The sequence below is a fragment of the Gracilinanus agilis genome, chromosome 1 (genome assembly GCF_016433145.1).
Source record: "Gracilinanus agilis isolate LMUSP501 chromosome 1, AgileGrace, whole genome shotgun sequence".
NCBI lineage: Eukaryota > Metazoa > Chordata > Mammalia > Didelphimorphia > Didelphidae > Gracilinanus > Gracilinanus agilis.
The window spans coordinates 316,901,336-316,916,285 of NC_058130.1; positions in this window are offsets into that span (position 1 = coordinate 316,901,336).

The window sequence follows — 14,950 nt, forward strand, 5'->3', positions numbered from 1 at the left end:
TGATAAATTCTTGATGTGAAATTTATACTATTTTGTCATTCCTCCTTCTAGAAGCCTGCTATTAGAACAGATTGCAACTATCTTCTCGTCTGATCATAGAATTTTTCAACCAACATCTCATTTCTCTTCCACTGAATTTGTACACGTTGGACTCTTCAACTGATTTAACTTTGGATAATATGCAAAGCACCTGTGAAGTAGATAATGAAACATATATACATTCCCTCCTTCCCAATATCTGGAAGTCAATTTAAAAATGATGCTAGAAAAAAAATGACACAAAAGAATAAAGAGTATCTACCTCAATTAAAAACATAGTAACTTATTCCTATAATCTCTGCTAGAAATGAGACTGAGACTAGTGGATCTTTTGAGCCAGAGAGTTCTGAGCTGCGCTGAACTAATACAATTGGGAATCCCATTAAGTCAGGCACCAATATGGTGAGTGAGGGTTTGAGGTCAAGGAAGCAACAGACTGCCCAAAGAAGAGCTAATAGGCCCACCTCAAAATGGAATGGAATGACTCAAAGCTTCCATTATGGTCAGTATTGCAATCTGCTTGTGATTGGTTGCTATACACACACACACACACACACACACACACACACACACACACACACACACACACACACACACACAATTATCAACTATTGCCTTGGTTAAAAAAGATTAAAAACTGCTAATCTAATTCTCTCCCTAAAGTAAAAGATATATAGCTGGGATGCTCTACTACTAAAATCATTGGTGTTACAGTTTCTAAAACTTTTTCTAACCTATAAAATGAAAAGGTTTGGGCTTTTCCAACCCTTCCAATTTAGAAATGATCTGATGATACTCTTAAGTGGGGTGGAAGAAAGGTCTTTGTTGTATATAATCTTAATGTTTTAAACTGCACTTTTTAAATTCAATTTCTCTTAGGAAAGAGTATGATTAAGTCTCTAGGAAATGAGCAAAAAAAATGGGGGTTTGTCAGGGCAAGTATGAGGGGATGGAATGAATAATTCTGATCTTTCTCCTCCCAGCTCCCTCTCTCCCTCCCTCCCTTCTTTCCTTCCTTTCTTCCTTCCTTCCTTCCTTCCTTCCTTAAACTGAATCTGTCTCACCTCAACTAGATATGCAACTATATATTACTATTATTGAGCAATGAACAGTGCTCAGCTTTTTGGAATGAACAGTTCGAATCCTCAGCAGCCCTGTGTTCTGCTCAGCAGAGACTGTGTGATTGTATCCTGGAAGAATATGCTAAACAGGAAAAGTTGAAATGTGCATTTGTTTCAACTAACGACTAACCTAGTTAAAGTGCTTTATGACTCAATACCATTCACATTGCCAGGAAATGATTTTTTAAAATTCCACAACTCATGAAATCACCTACCAAGACAAAGAAAAGCTTTCAATATCTACACTGGCGGATATTTCAAGAAATGGACAAAATCTTTGAAACATAGAAAAATCATTTCTATGTTGCCAGTGGATCTTTGACTCAAGAGATCAGGTTATATGCAAATCTCTAATCATTTTCTTTAACCATGAAACTGCTCTTCACAGAGAAGGAAGATTGTTTTGTTTTGTTTTTCCTGCCAAGTTGGGTAAAATTGAGGCAATGTGATATAATAGATAAGAGTATTGTACCTCTAGCAAAAAGATATAAATTCCTATTTTGTCTTAGACAAAACTTATCTGTTTTGTGACCTCCTCCAAGTCACTTCATTGCTCTCAGCACCAGTTTCCTCACTATAAAATTGGTATAATGATACCATCTACCTTGCGGGTATTATTTGAGGGTGTATGTGTCCAGAGATGATCCAGGAACTCTATAGTCTTATTAAGTATGACAAAACAGAACTTATAACATACATCATAGATCTGGAGCTAGAAGAAACTTTAGAAATCATCTAGTATCCATTTCTCTAATTGTAGAGCTGAGAAAACTAAAATATTTATTAAATTATTTTTCTAAAGTTATATAGGTATAAAGTAAAAGAGGCAAGATTTGAGCCCAAGTTCTCTGACTCCAAAGAAAATTATTGAAGCTCTATTTAAAAGTTATTGAAGGACCTATCATTAAATTAAATTGTGTCAAAATTTTAATTCCAAAAGTGCTTAGGAAGTCAAGTGAAAGTTGAAGGGAGAAAATCATCTGAGTCTTTTTTTTTTTTTTACTTTGGTTGATAGTAATTTTGATAACCAGAGGAAGAAAGAGCACAGCAGACTGGCAATAGAATTGAGGAATAGGAAATCATTAGCAAAGAAATGGCCCAGGGCAGGGGGAGTCGGACCCCGCCCCCCAGACAGATCTGAGGAGATCTAGAGAAGATGTGAAACTTTCAGAAAGGGAAATGTCTTCTTTCCTTCCTGTTTATCTCCCACATTCTATCACATGCCAATATTTAGCGTTTCAGTATGAGTACCTGGTAATACCTCATCTGAAAACTAAAGGAAATCAACAGCTTTGTTAAATTTGCTTTAAAATATAAGTTGAAGATCAGAAAATCTGTATATTTATTACTAGAACTAGGTTATATATAAATGTATAATCAAATATGTGTATAAATACACACATTATCTATCTATACACATATTAGTTTCATATATTTATGGACATGTGCATAAGCACTAATATATCAAAATATATGTTATGTAACCATTACATTCAATATAGACAACACTGCTCATGGTAAATGTATCAAAATATCATGCATTTTATGGGAGGATTACAAGGTCCCATCAGAAAGCTTGCATTACACTTGCAGTAAGCCATAAGATATCAGTAAGAATCAGGAAGCTTCACATTAACTCTATTTAATGGTAAATTACACCAGAATGACTCACACTGGGTTTTTAAGTGAAACCTAGAAATTTTAGTTTGTTCTAAATTTAGTCAAGTGTGTCTCCACATTCACAGTGTTTAGCACCATATGCTTTGCCTCTGTTCAAAATTCTCCTAATCTGCTCACAGTGACTACAGATGTTCTCTTTTTAATGAAAACAGTGTCCAGTCTTTTCTGGGATGGACACATGCTACATTTCCATTTCTAAGTAGAAAAATGTGTTCTAATTTACATATTCTTTCCTATAAACTCCTACGGTTTGTTGTTTTTCTCATATTCTCAGCTGCTTGTTATTTTTTAAATCAGTTTATGCATTTCAAATAGTGCGTTTCAAAGATTTGCCCCTAAGGCAATGTTCTGGAATGATGTACGGTACTTATTACATTCATCACATTTTTTATAAAAAGATTTTTATTCTTTGAGACTAATTTGTTGTACCACAGTTTTCTCCAAATAAATGAAAATGGTTAAGAAAGGACAGGATTTTCAAAAAGATATTTGACAGCTGGGCAACAAGTCTAAGCATTTGTTCATTCATTCTTGGTTTCTTTTCTGATTGTCAAGCTAATCTAATCAGTAAACTGATATCCACCTTCTCTTCTTTTCTAATTCATTTTACCCAGTTTTAATGAGCAAATTTCATTGTAAATTCATTTTAAACCCATTTTTATGACTTTGCCCCATTTACACATAATACAGCTTATTGCCAAATATACCAATATTTTCTACCTTCTTCATCTCTCTCCACCTGTATGACTGTAGTCATGACAGATAGTTAATAAGCAAAGTAGTTCTCAAAATCTCCATATGTTATAATCAACTTTCACACAATTTTGAGCACACAGTTAAATGGCAAATGTTATTTATAAATTCAATAGATTATAGGGGAAATTTCTGGTAAGATGACTGATGTCTTACTTAAAGTCAGTTGTCTCCTATCATCTCAAAATAGAAAGAAATTTGCAAAGAGCTGTAGAGGAATAGGAAAGAATTCATCAGAGGATATATACTTTTAAAACAGCAGAGAGAATGATAAAACAAGGAAATGAGTAAAGAGTTATGGCAATAATTTTATGAAATGAATAAATACTATGCAGTAAGAAAAATTAATTCAAAGCCCTAATGAAAGGGAAAGTGGCAAAAATAACTAAATAAATAAAGCCTCTTCTGAGATCAACAGAAATGATATCTGAATGACTATAAGAATCTCTATAAAGATTTAAAGGAGTAATAAAAAGATTAAAACAATAAATCAGATGAATTTTTAGGTTAAAAAATAAAAATAAATTTAAAAGGTAAATTCAAGAGTAGAGAATTTAGATAAAGACAGAGAATCTCTCTCAAAAGAAAGGATTTCTCAAAAAAAGAATTATAGATTTTGAGCTTAAAAATGCAGAAGTATATAAAATTTTATAGATTGAAATAAAAAGGAAACAATGTTTGGGAAATGTGTAAGATCTTCAAACTCAATTAACAAGGCAACTGACTCTGAAGAAAGAATGTTTAGGAATAATGTTAGGGTCATAGTTCTTCCAGGAAAAAAAAATTGAAATCACAAATTTAAATTCAATCTTGTGAGAAAGTTCCCAAGAAGTATGAGAAAAAAGAGCGAAAAGTATAGAATTATAAAATGCACATGATTCTGACAGAAGGAAATTCAAATTTTAACACATCAAAAAGCATTTCAGTCAGATTTTGAAACTTCAGCATTAAGCAACAAACATTGGAGCTAGCCAGGGGGAAGCCTTTCATATACCAGTTTTTAAATGAATTGCCTAAATTATTCTTTTTTAAAAATCAACACTCATCTCTCCATAAAATTCTTCAAAAAGAGGTGAAATGGCCTCTTTTCAGGTATTTTTAGGGAAGACTTGACTAGATGGCCAGTGATGATTTTTTAAAATTATAAACTCCATGATTTTGTGACATATATATATATATATATGTATATACATACATATATATATAATACAAAATTACAAAATTTAAGTATTTTTTAACTCCACAGTAAATTTTCTGTGAAATTGCATTTAGTTATGAATGGAGTATGATTTGTTTGTAAGCAAAGGGAAGAACTTGAGGCATTCCTCCAAAGAGGTGAGTAGGGTATTGGCATTCAAAATCATCAAAGGACTTATAAGAAAGAAAATAAATAAGTACAGATAAGAAGAAAGTGCTAAGAAATTAAATTAGTGCTCACCTACTTCATGGAAATGACATGATTATAACTATATCTACATAAAAATACACATATATTCATATAGATATAATATTTCATAATTTTAAAATCTATGGGCAGATGTCACAGAAGCCAGAAATTGAGAAAGATAAAGAATTGAATTACTGTCTTTTGACTTAGAATCCATTTTCTCTCCTTAGTGAAGCAGCACTATGTGGGGGTTGGAATTTAAAGAAAAATAGTTTTCTGTTCTTAATGGTTTTTCACCTTATTCCAAAATTGTATGTGGGTGGTGCCTCTAGTGGTAGGTTATAAGAGGAGTCATATTTATCCCCGGAAGGAAGTTTTAAGACATTATGGTACATTTCCATGAAATATGGGGTAACATAAAGGCAGCTTTTTGGATGGTGTGATTTCATGAGCATGCCAGAGTAGTCTCTGATCATACAAAATACTCTTAATAACATTCTACCTCAAAGAATTTGGAAATATCTGGAAGGAATAATAGAAGGTGCTATAGAAGTACAGAGAGACTAATGTAGTGGCCCCAAGATGGATGTAAGTGAGTGGAAGTGCCTAGAGTTAGCATGAGTCCCATGGTTCTTGATAAAGAACTCTTTCTAGTATACTTTTTTTTTTCCATGCTAGACTGGCTGCTTTTTGGAACCATAGATCTGAGATATCTATATATACTAGATTAGAGTGTTAGACTTAATGTCAAGAAAGAATAAAATTTTAATCGTATCCCAGAAACTTATTAGGTGTGTGGACTTAATTTCTCTCATTTTTAGTTTATTTACCCGTAAAATGGGAGTATTAATAGCATCTACCCTACTAGGATGTTCTGATAATCAAATAAGCTAACATTGTTAAATGCCTTGCAAACCTTAAAGTCACTATTATTTTATTATTAATAAATTATTATTTCTAGGAAAGGAACTCTGAAAAAGAAAAAAACCTATAAATAAACAAATGGGGAAATCAGCAACAAATGGGGAAATCAGGCATGGGAGAACTTCATAATCATATTCAGCATGACTGAACAGGGATAGGAGCAAAGAATTTAACCTTCTTAGGAGATCCACTTTGTATGAGTGAAGTAGAAAAAATAAATAAAGATGGTAAATGCAAAGATCATGAAAGGGACATTAGATTTTAGACTATATTAGAAAGAGAAAGAGATAAGAAAGTGGGTGAAATAATTTAGTATTTCCTTGAAAGGATTTCACAAATATTATCTACATTAAGAATTTTTACGATCAAATGTAATTATGTATGCAAAACATTTCACAATGTCAAATAGCTAGGTAAAGGTTAATTATTATTATTAATATATTCTTTATTAGTATTATTATAAATATTTGTTACTATAATCATTCAACATGTGAAAAAAGAATAAAAGAAACCTGAGAAAATAAGAAATGAATATGGACCAGTGTCAAAAGGTGAGAGGGTTGAAAAATGTCACATAGATGAAAAAATAAGATAGTTAAAACTAAGAATTTAACTTGAGGGCAAAGAGAAAGGAGGTAGCTCACCTTCTATAGGAAGCCTTTCCCAAACCCTCTTAACTCTAGTTTTTTCCCTTCGTTCATTATTTCCTATTGCTCCTATAGGTAATTTATTATACACATTTGTAAGTTATTGTCTTCCCAAATAAATTGTGAGCTCCTTGAGGGAAGGGACCATCTTTTGCCTTCTTTGTATCTTTAGTACTTGGCATAATGACTAGCACATGGTAGGCTTACCACATAAAAAAATGCCTGCTGAAGTGAGATTTTCTCAGGAGAAAATACTTGCTTTTTCTCTAAGAAATGGTAAAGTAATTCTACACGTATTTTCAAGTGTGAGATAATCAAGGAAAAGTCAGAGACAAAAGAGCTGTGGTAGTTAATTATACCCTGATAAAAGATACTAGGGTAACTATCTGAAAACCTAATAACTATTGTTGAATTCTTCTTTGTTCCCATGAGATTATCTAGAATGTGACCAAAAGCTGTCCAATATTATAGAAATGGATCAGTAGTACCCACTTTGAATGTTTCTCAAGATCATTGGTGATAAGGCTAGAAATAAAAAAAAAGCATTGTCCAAGTTTACAACATCTTGGGCAAGAGACTAAAGATCTCAGAATCCTAGCTGGTATTTTCATAAATGAAGCCTCCTGAAAAGAGGAAAATCCAGAATATTTGAAGGTGAACATCTCTTTCAAAAGATGGTATCTGTAAATGGAACTTGAATTTTTGGACTATGGCATGAAATTTAGTAATTGCAGGTTCCTGGCCAAGGAAGAAGTGAACCTAACATGGGGTAAGCATATCCTTACCTTGTATCTTTAAGATCCCATCTAAAGGACATTTAATTTGGAAAAAAAGGATGAAGGAGAAAATGGCTTATGCATATAAATTGTTGTTTACCCTTCATTTTCATAGAAGACCAAAACATCATAGGGTGATGCTTTAATTTTTGCAGTAATTGGATTTAATTCATGCAGAGTTGCACAGAATTGTCAACCTAACGCACCCTTCCAGAATCATTGAAGTCTAGTAGCAAGACACAAGTCAAGATAACTGGTGTGGGATCCATATTTTTGAGAGGGGTTCAAGCTTCAGAGAGGAGTTCAAGCTGCATTCCAGAATTCCATAGTGCCCCCCAGAACTCTAAGAGATGGGACAGTTAAAGGCAGTTGGAGTCGTAGTATAAGAACCAGGTCACCCTTTTGCAGAGGGTCCTGATTCTTGGCTCTGGGCACACATACTCTCTGTGAAGCTGCTGGAGCCATTCAATCTTTGACAGCCAAGACTGCTTTACTTTGTTAGACCTTCAAGCAAGACCATAGTCTACCTTAGTTTAGCTGTTTAGGTTTAGAAAGAAGATTATTAGGGGCTTAGATAGGAGGTCAGCCATTCAAGATACATTCTCTCCTTTGGGGGGAAAGGGCTGTTTATTTGAAATAGCTGTTTTAGGTAGCTTCCCCTTACCTATAATTCCTGAACAATTTTTCCCCTACTATTCCCAGATATCATTAAACCCTTTACATCTAGGAACTGTGTCTGGATACAGATAATTTGAGGAAATACTCACATCCTCCATAAGCCAAGTTCCTCTTACTAGGGGCTCTGAAGTTGATCCTAACTTCTGAGCCAGTGGGCTGCTCCTAAGACATCAAGCCTTACCTATTCTATCCTGTGTGGAAAGAATACATACAGAGAAAGATATTATCACAAGAGTTTTAACCTTTATCCACTTACCACCTTGGCCCAGAAGTTATCAAGCTAGATTATGCTCCATAATCAGACAGTTAACTGACTTCCAACTGCTTACAGGGAAGGGGGGAAGTGAAGGAGGACCCCACAGGCTCCTACCCCTCCCATCCAGTCAAGTCTGCCTGCCTCTCTAAAGACCAGGGATTGGGGAGATTTCATTGCCATCTCACAGTTTCCCTAGCCCTACACTGGTTATGGCCCAGGAAGATGATCTTGGTATCTTCCATGATTGACTAAACTCTAAGCCAGGGGTTGGCAACCTTTTTGGCTGTGAGAGCCATAAATGCCACATTTTTTAAAATGTAATTTCATGAGAGCCGTGCAGTGCTCATAGTGCACACTCCTGTAACAGTGACTGAAAAAAAATTGACTTTATGGCTCCTGCAGAAAAAGCCATATCTGGCCCTCAAAAGAACCAGATATGGCTCGAGAGCCATACATTGCTGACCCCTGCTCTAAGCATTCCACAGAGCATGCTTCAGCCAACTTCATTGCTACTAAAACAAAATTTTCTCATCTATTCATTCTGCCAAGGGAAGTCTATGCATATTACATACCATAGAGAACAGCTATAACATAAGAAGTATATCTATTTTCTGCTATTTTTATGTCCAAGAAGGTCTTAGTACCAAGACCAGAAGTTCACCGGAGACAAGAATCCAGTGAGGGCAACCAAAATCAAACTATTAGTCTCAGATATGTATATGCAAGCAGTATATGTTCTCTAGTCTCACTTCTCCAAAGTTAGGCTAGTTATAACTCATCCTATGGATTCCTAAGGATAGGTATTCCCTGAGTGTTGAGGAATTTTTGCTAATGCTATCATCTTGACCCTCCATTTTAGGTGCATTCTTACCATTGTTAGACCAAGTCCTACTTAGCCAATCACCACTAGTTAGCAAGAGTAAACAATCATTTCTGGGGCACACTCTCCTCTATACTATGATCTCTGAGGAATCTGGACTCAGCCTCAGCACAATTTCTACATAGTATTGATCCACCAAAAAAAAAAAAAAAAAGATTCATCCCAACTAAGTGGCTATTCAACCATAATCAGATACAGAATGTCCATGAAAACTCCAGTCTCTCAAAGACACTTCTCTTACACATCATTAAAGTTCTTCCAGAAACATTTCCCTAAATTCTTCCTCATGGAAGATACCATCTGAACAAACTGTAGGGATCAGCATATGTGCCTAAGACCCATTATATATTTTTATCATATTTTCCCAATTACATGTAGATACAATTTTTAATAGTCATTTTCTGATATTTTGTGATTCTTGTTTTTTCTCTCCCTCCCTTCCATACCCCTGCTCCAAGATGGCAGGTAATATATGTTTTATATATTCTATCATGAAATACATATATCCATGTTTAACATGTTGCAAACAAATATCGCCTATACTAGGAAAATATTTCATGAAAGAAATCAAGTGAAAAATAGTATGTTTTCATCTGCAGTCAGATTCCACTAGTTCCTTCTATGGAGGCAGATGGCCTTTTTCATCATAATCTAATGGAGTTCCCTTGGCTCTTTTCATTGCTGATAATAGTTTTCATTTACAGCTGATCATTGAACCACATTACATATTAAAATTAAGTTATCAAAATAAAGTTTAAATAAGTTTTGGTTAAGAATTTCTGAGAAGGTAATGGGACAGAAAATCCAAGAAAGGCAAAATATAAGCATTACAAGAAATAACTAAAACAGATTTTAAAAATCACTTAATGTTTTTGAAGAAGAAAAATCACTTGGCACATTGACCATAATCTACAGAACTTTTGGATTGCACTTTTAAGAGTATGATGCCAGGGGCAGATTGCTGTTTCGGGATTTCAGTGTCAGGGTTTTTTTGTTTTTTTTTTTCAGTTTCGAGAATGTGAGAGCAATAGCAAGAGTTCCATTTGCATCCTCTGCAGCAAGGTCCATTAGAAGGCTGATTATACTGGTGCCAACATGATGAAGATTGGAAGGAAGGAAGCCCCTATTCTATCAGCATATATTATATAAATTCAGGAACTAGAATTTAAGCACTGTAGGTTTACCCAAATGACTTGGCCTCTACTTTCCAGAAAAGTTCTTTCGTCATGTTCAGAAACCCTTTATACACTTAAAAATTAAGGACCTACAAACAGGTCCTCGATTGTTAGTGTGGATTTCATCATTCTGTATTACATTTGAAGTTGTTAAGGTCTTAGTGTCATTATGAAAATAGTTTTGATCTTGCAAATCCTCTTAAAAGAGTTCCCAGACCACTGTTGCTCTAGAAGAACCATGTTGGATGACTGTTGCTCTAGAAGAAAGAATTCTGATAGGAACTGCTAGAACAAAATATAATGGTTGTTCCTGAGGATCAGCAGAAAGAAAGTAGAAGCACAAGTCCCCTTCTTCTTGTTCATATCTGGCAGACACTAGATTATTTCTTTAAACTGATCCTACTTTCTGATTTTTTGTCTTCTGTAAACTATGGTGAAAAATAAATGATCTGTAACTGATAGATATTAATTGTGTACAGGTAGGGAATATTACTAGTGAGTAGCTTTGTCTATAGCTAGGTCCCATATTACAAATAAAGGATCCTATGAAGCAGTAATATTATTAGAATTTGCAATATATATATATATATATGTACACATACATATATATATATATGCATCCATTGGACTAGAAGTAATTATCATGTTTTACATACTTAAAATTTCAAATAGTGCTAATACAAGCAGTCACTTCATGGTATTCATTATTCACAGTAATTAGGACCTGGTTTTACATAGCATTAAATGTATCAGAGAGTCTATCTAGAATGTTTGAGTTTCTCCCCATCTGGGCTGAGCTAATTATAAAAGAATCTTATGGTTTGGGTTTTATTAAAGTTTCTTATAAGTTCTCAAATAGCAGGGATAGATAAACCATACAAGTAAGGACCATGTACATTTCTATGCTAATTGAATCCTTGGTGAGCCAGAATTGGGTATCATACAACTCATACATCTCAGTGAATCTTTGGTATCTAATGCCAAAGATGGAGTAGAATTGTGGATCAAGGAAAGGTCCTTTTCCCTTACCTGCTCAGTAAGATGAAAAAGATAAAGTCAGGGGGCAGGGGGGAGTGGGGATGCTAAGTAGCTACTCTTCCCCTACTGGCTAGTTGACATCCTAAGATAGGAGAGAAATGAGAAAGAGAGCATCTCTTTTAAATTTTGTCTTCTACCTAAACGTCCAAACCCTGCAATTGGTTATACTTGATGATTACACTTAACAAAAATAAGAGATGATGATTTTGAAGATGAGAGATTGTGCGGTCCAATGAATATTATAAGAAACTTGGAACTGGAAAAAAAATTAGGTTGGAGTCCTACTTCAGACATTCACTTGTGGTGTGACATTGGACAAATCAGGTAAGCTCTTTGGTCTTCAGTTTCCCTATTTGTAAAACACATGTGTTGGGGAACAATTAAACTGAATGGCCTTAAGGTTTTGTCCAGCTCTATAATCTATGATCTGATGCTTTCTTTGCAAATTAAAAATAAAAAAATAAGCTCAACTAATTTTAGTCATTCCTAAAGAGCTGTGCACTTTGGGGTCATAATTTTAGTCTCATCTATCCACTCACTCAAAAATTTCCCTCAATTATTACCTCCAAAATTTACATTCCCATAATCTATAATATAGGGAGGATCATACGTATAATAAATGCCTTCACACTTTGGGAAGCAGCAGGCTTATTGTTACATATCCTGACACAAGAGATGGTATAGCAATTGAACTGTGCTGTTTTAAGGGTTGATAAGTCTTATAGAAATCAAAGTTGTCATTTCAGTCACATGTAGAGATCTATGTAATTTTGCTGGGATACAATTGTTTCATTGTGCTTATAAAGGAAACTGGAGAAAGGTGGTGAATTGTTAAAAAGAGAGAAAAGAGAAAAAAAGAGAAAGGAAAAAAGGAGTTAAGAAGACTGGAGAAGAGGAGGGGAAAATAGAAAGAACTGCATATAAGAGCATATCAAAATGTTCTAAAAACTTGCTTCTGGCAAAACTAAAAGAGCAACAATTCAAAAGAATATAACAACAAAAAATGCATTAAGAACCCACTATGTGCAGGATCCTGATTAACAAAGAGATTATGACTGCTCCGGAACAAGGTCAACATAAAGACAATATTAATCAAAGAAGGAGTTAGAGATCTAATTAGTACTAGAGAATGAGTCAGTTTGCTGCTACCAGCAGAGATTATTTTGAAAGCTTTTTTATCTTATGCCTGTGGACAGATACTAATTTTTCCCAACAAAAACCTCTGGGGCAATTCAAATTTGCCCTGACTAAAAATCTGTTTGGTCATAATCTCACGGTAGAGCACTAATTTTTTTGACTGATTCAGGAGATTTATAATCCATTGTAGTTGGATGCCCCAGGGGCTTTTGAATATTTTAAAGCATTTTCAGAGTTCAATTATTGTTTAAAAACAAGGTCATCTTTTTCTAGAGAGTTTCAAGGATTTTCATATTTTTATGTGTATTTTAGGTGGAAAAATTACCATAGTTACTTTGATGCTATTTAATAAGATCATTAGCTTTTTCAGATAGCCAGAGGGTTGCTGTAATAAATGCAAAACATATGCAAGGTTACTCAAAATAGACAATAATACAGTGGCATATACTTACTATGAGGCAAGGGATAAAATGGCTATAAATGGGCATTGGCTATATCTGTGTTAAATTTGAGGCCTGAGAATTTTATAAGACTTTAAATTTTTTTTTTATTATCTAACCAAATAAGTAATATGTGGGATTGTTATGAAGCGATTTCATTGTTTGCAGTGAAAGTATTTGGACATTTCTTTTAAACTCAACCTAAAAAGAACTTTTTTAAAATGAAAAATTCAAGATTTTCACATAATAATAATTATGCTATTATCTATTGATTGATAAAATGTGTTCACTGTGCCTGGCACATAGTAGGTACTCTTAAAAATACTTGTTGATTGATGCTCAATTAATGATGACAAAGTTCTATCACAAATCCAAAGACACCTTTCAAGGAATTGATATTTTATTAATATTAACAACATCCACATAACTTTGAAAATATATTTATATGGGAGGCATTATTCACTCCACATAAGCTACTTTTACTTATTTGTTTATACTAGATCTTACTGCATATTTTGTTGAAACTTAGTAAAGAACAAAATGACTATGCTTGATGTAGACATGGATTCATAGACCCTTTTTCATATTTCCAAGGACTTGTGGGAGATCATGAGTAGAAGATTGACAACCACAGTAAATACTAGGCAAGTCAGATTATCATTACTACTTTGGTCACCATCTTCATTCAGTCCTAATAGATATAACCCAAACCCAAAACCAAAAAAGCTTTGGGAATAGCAATATACTCCAAACCACAAGACCTGTTCCCATCCTGACCCCTACAGACAATATTGAGGGGAGAAAAATCATGTAGAAAAAATCTACCTTCCTCACTGACACCAATTGTGGGTCACTTGCCAACATCAGTTCACTAAGTTGGCACTAGCCACCAACTCTACTAACAGGCAGATAGACACAGGAGCCATGAAAATGGCTGACCTCTGCCCCATCCAGACCCAAGGTGCTGATTCCACTCAGCCTTCATAATCAGGTACTGTGGAGAATGGAGCAGTCATTCTCACCAACTACCAACCAATAGTCACCAATAAGGAAGGCAAGTCATCCTAGCCAAAGAGGCAGAATACCCTCAGGAAGAAACAAGAAACAGGAAAGTCAACCTAACACTACCATTTTACCACTTAATCCACACAGAAGATTCTGTGAAGTCATCTAAGAATCCTGGACTAGAAACTTTTGGAATAGTCATTCTTCATTTTTGGTCCTGAGTAACAACCCTCTGTGACAGTACAGCTTGGCAACTGTGCCTCCAGCTGCCATAGTAACATCCTTTGAAAATCCAGAAAAGAAAGTTCTTGTTGCCAAAGTTTCCATGTCTTTTATCTCCATATTAAGATATGGACTTCTTTTTTTTTTAGTTAAGTTTATTTATTTAATTTAGACTATCTTCCCATGGTTATATGATTCATGTTCTTTCCTTCCCCTCCTTCTACACCCCTTCTGTGGCCAATGAGCAATTCCACTGGGTTTTACATGTGTCATTGATCCAGGTGTATTTCCATATTATTAATATTTGCACTAGGGTGATCTTTTAGAGTCTACATCACCAATCATATCCCCACTAAACCATGTGATTAAGTAGTTGTTTTTCTTCTTGTTTGTACTCCCACAGTTTTTTCCTCTGGATGTGGATAGCATTATTTCTCATAAGTCCCTCAGAATTGTGCTGGTTCATTGCATTGCTGTTGTAGGGAAGTCCATTATATTTGATTGTGCCATAGTGTATCCATCTTTGTGTATAATGTTCTCCTGGTTCCACTTTCACTCTGCATCAATTCCTGGAAGTTGTTCCAGTTCACATGGAATTCCTCCAGTTCATTACTCCTTTCAGCACCAACAGATACAACAGTTTGTTTAGCCCTTCCCAATCAAAGGTCATCCCATGATTTTCCAATTTTTTGCCACCACAAAGAGCATGGCTATAAATATATATTTTTATATATATATATATATATATATATATATATATAATTGTGTGTGTTTGTGTGTGTGTGTGTGTGT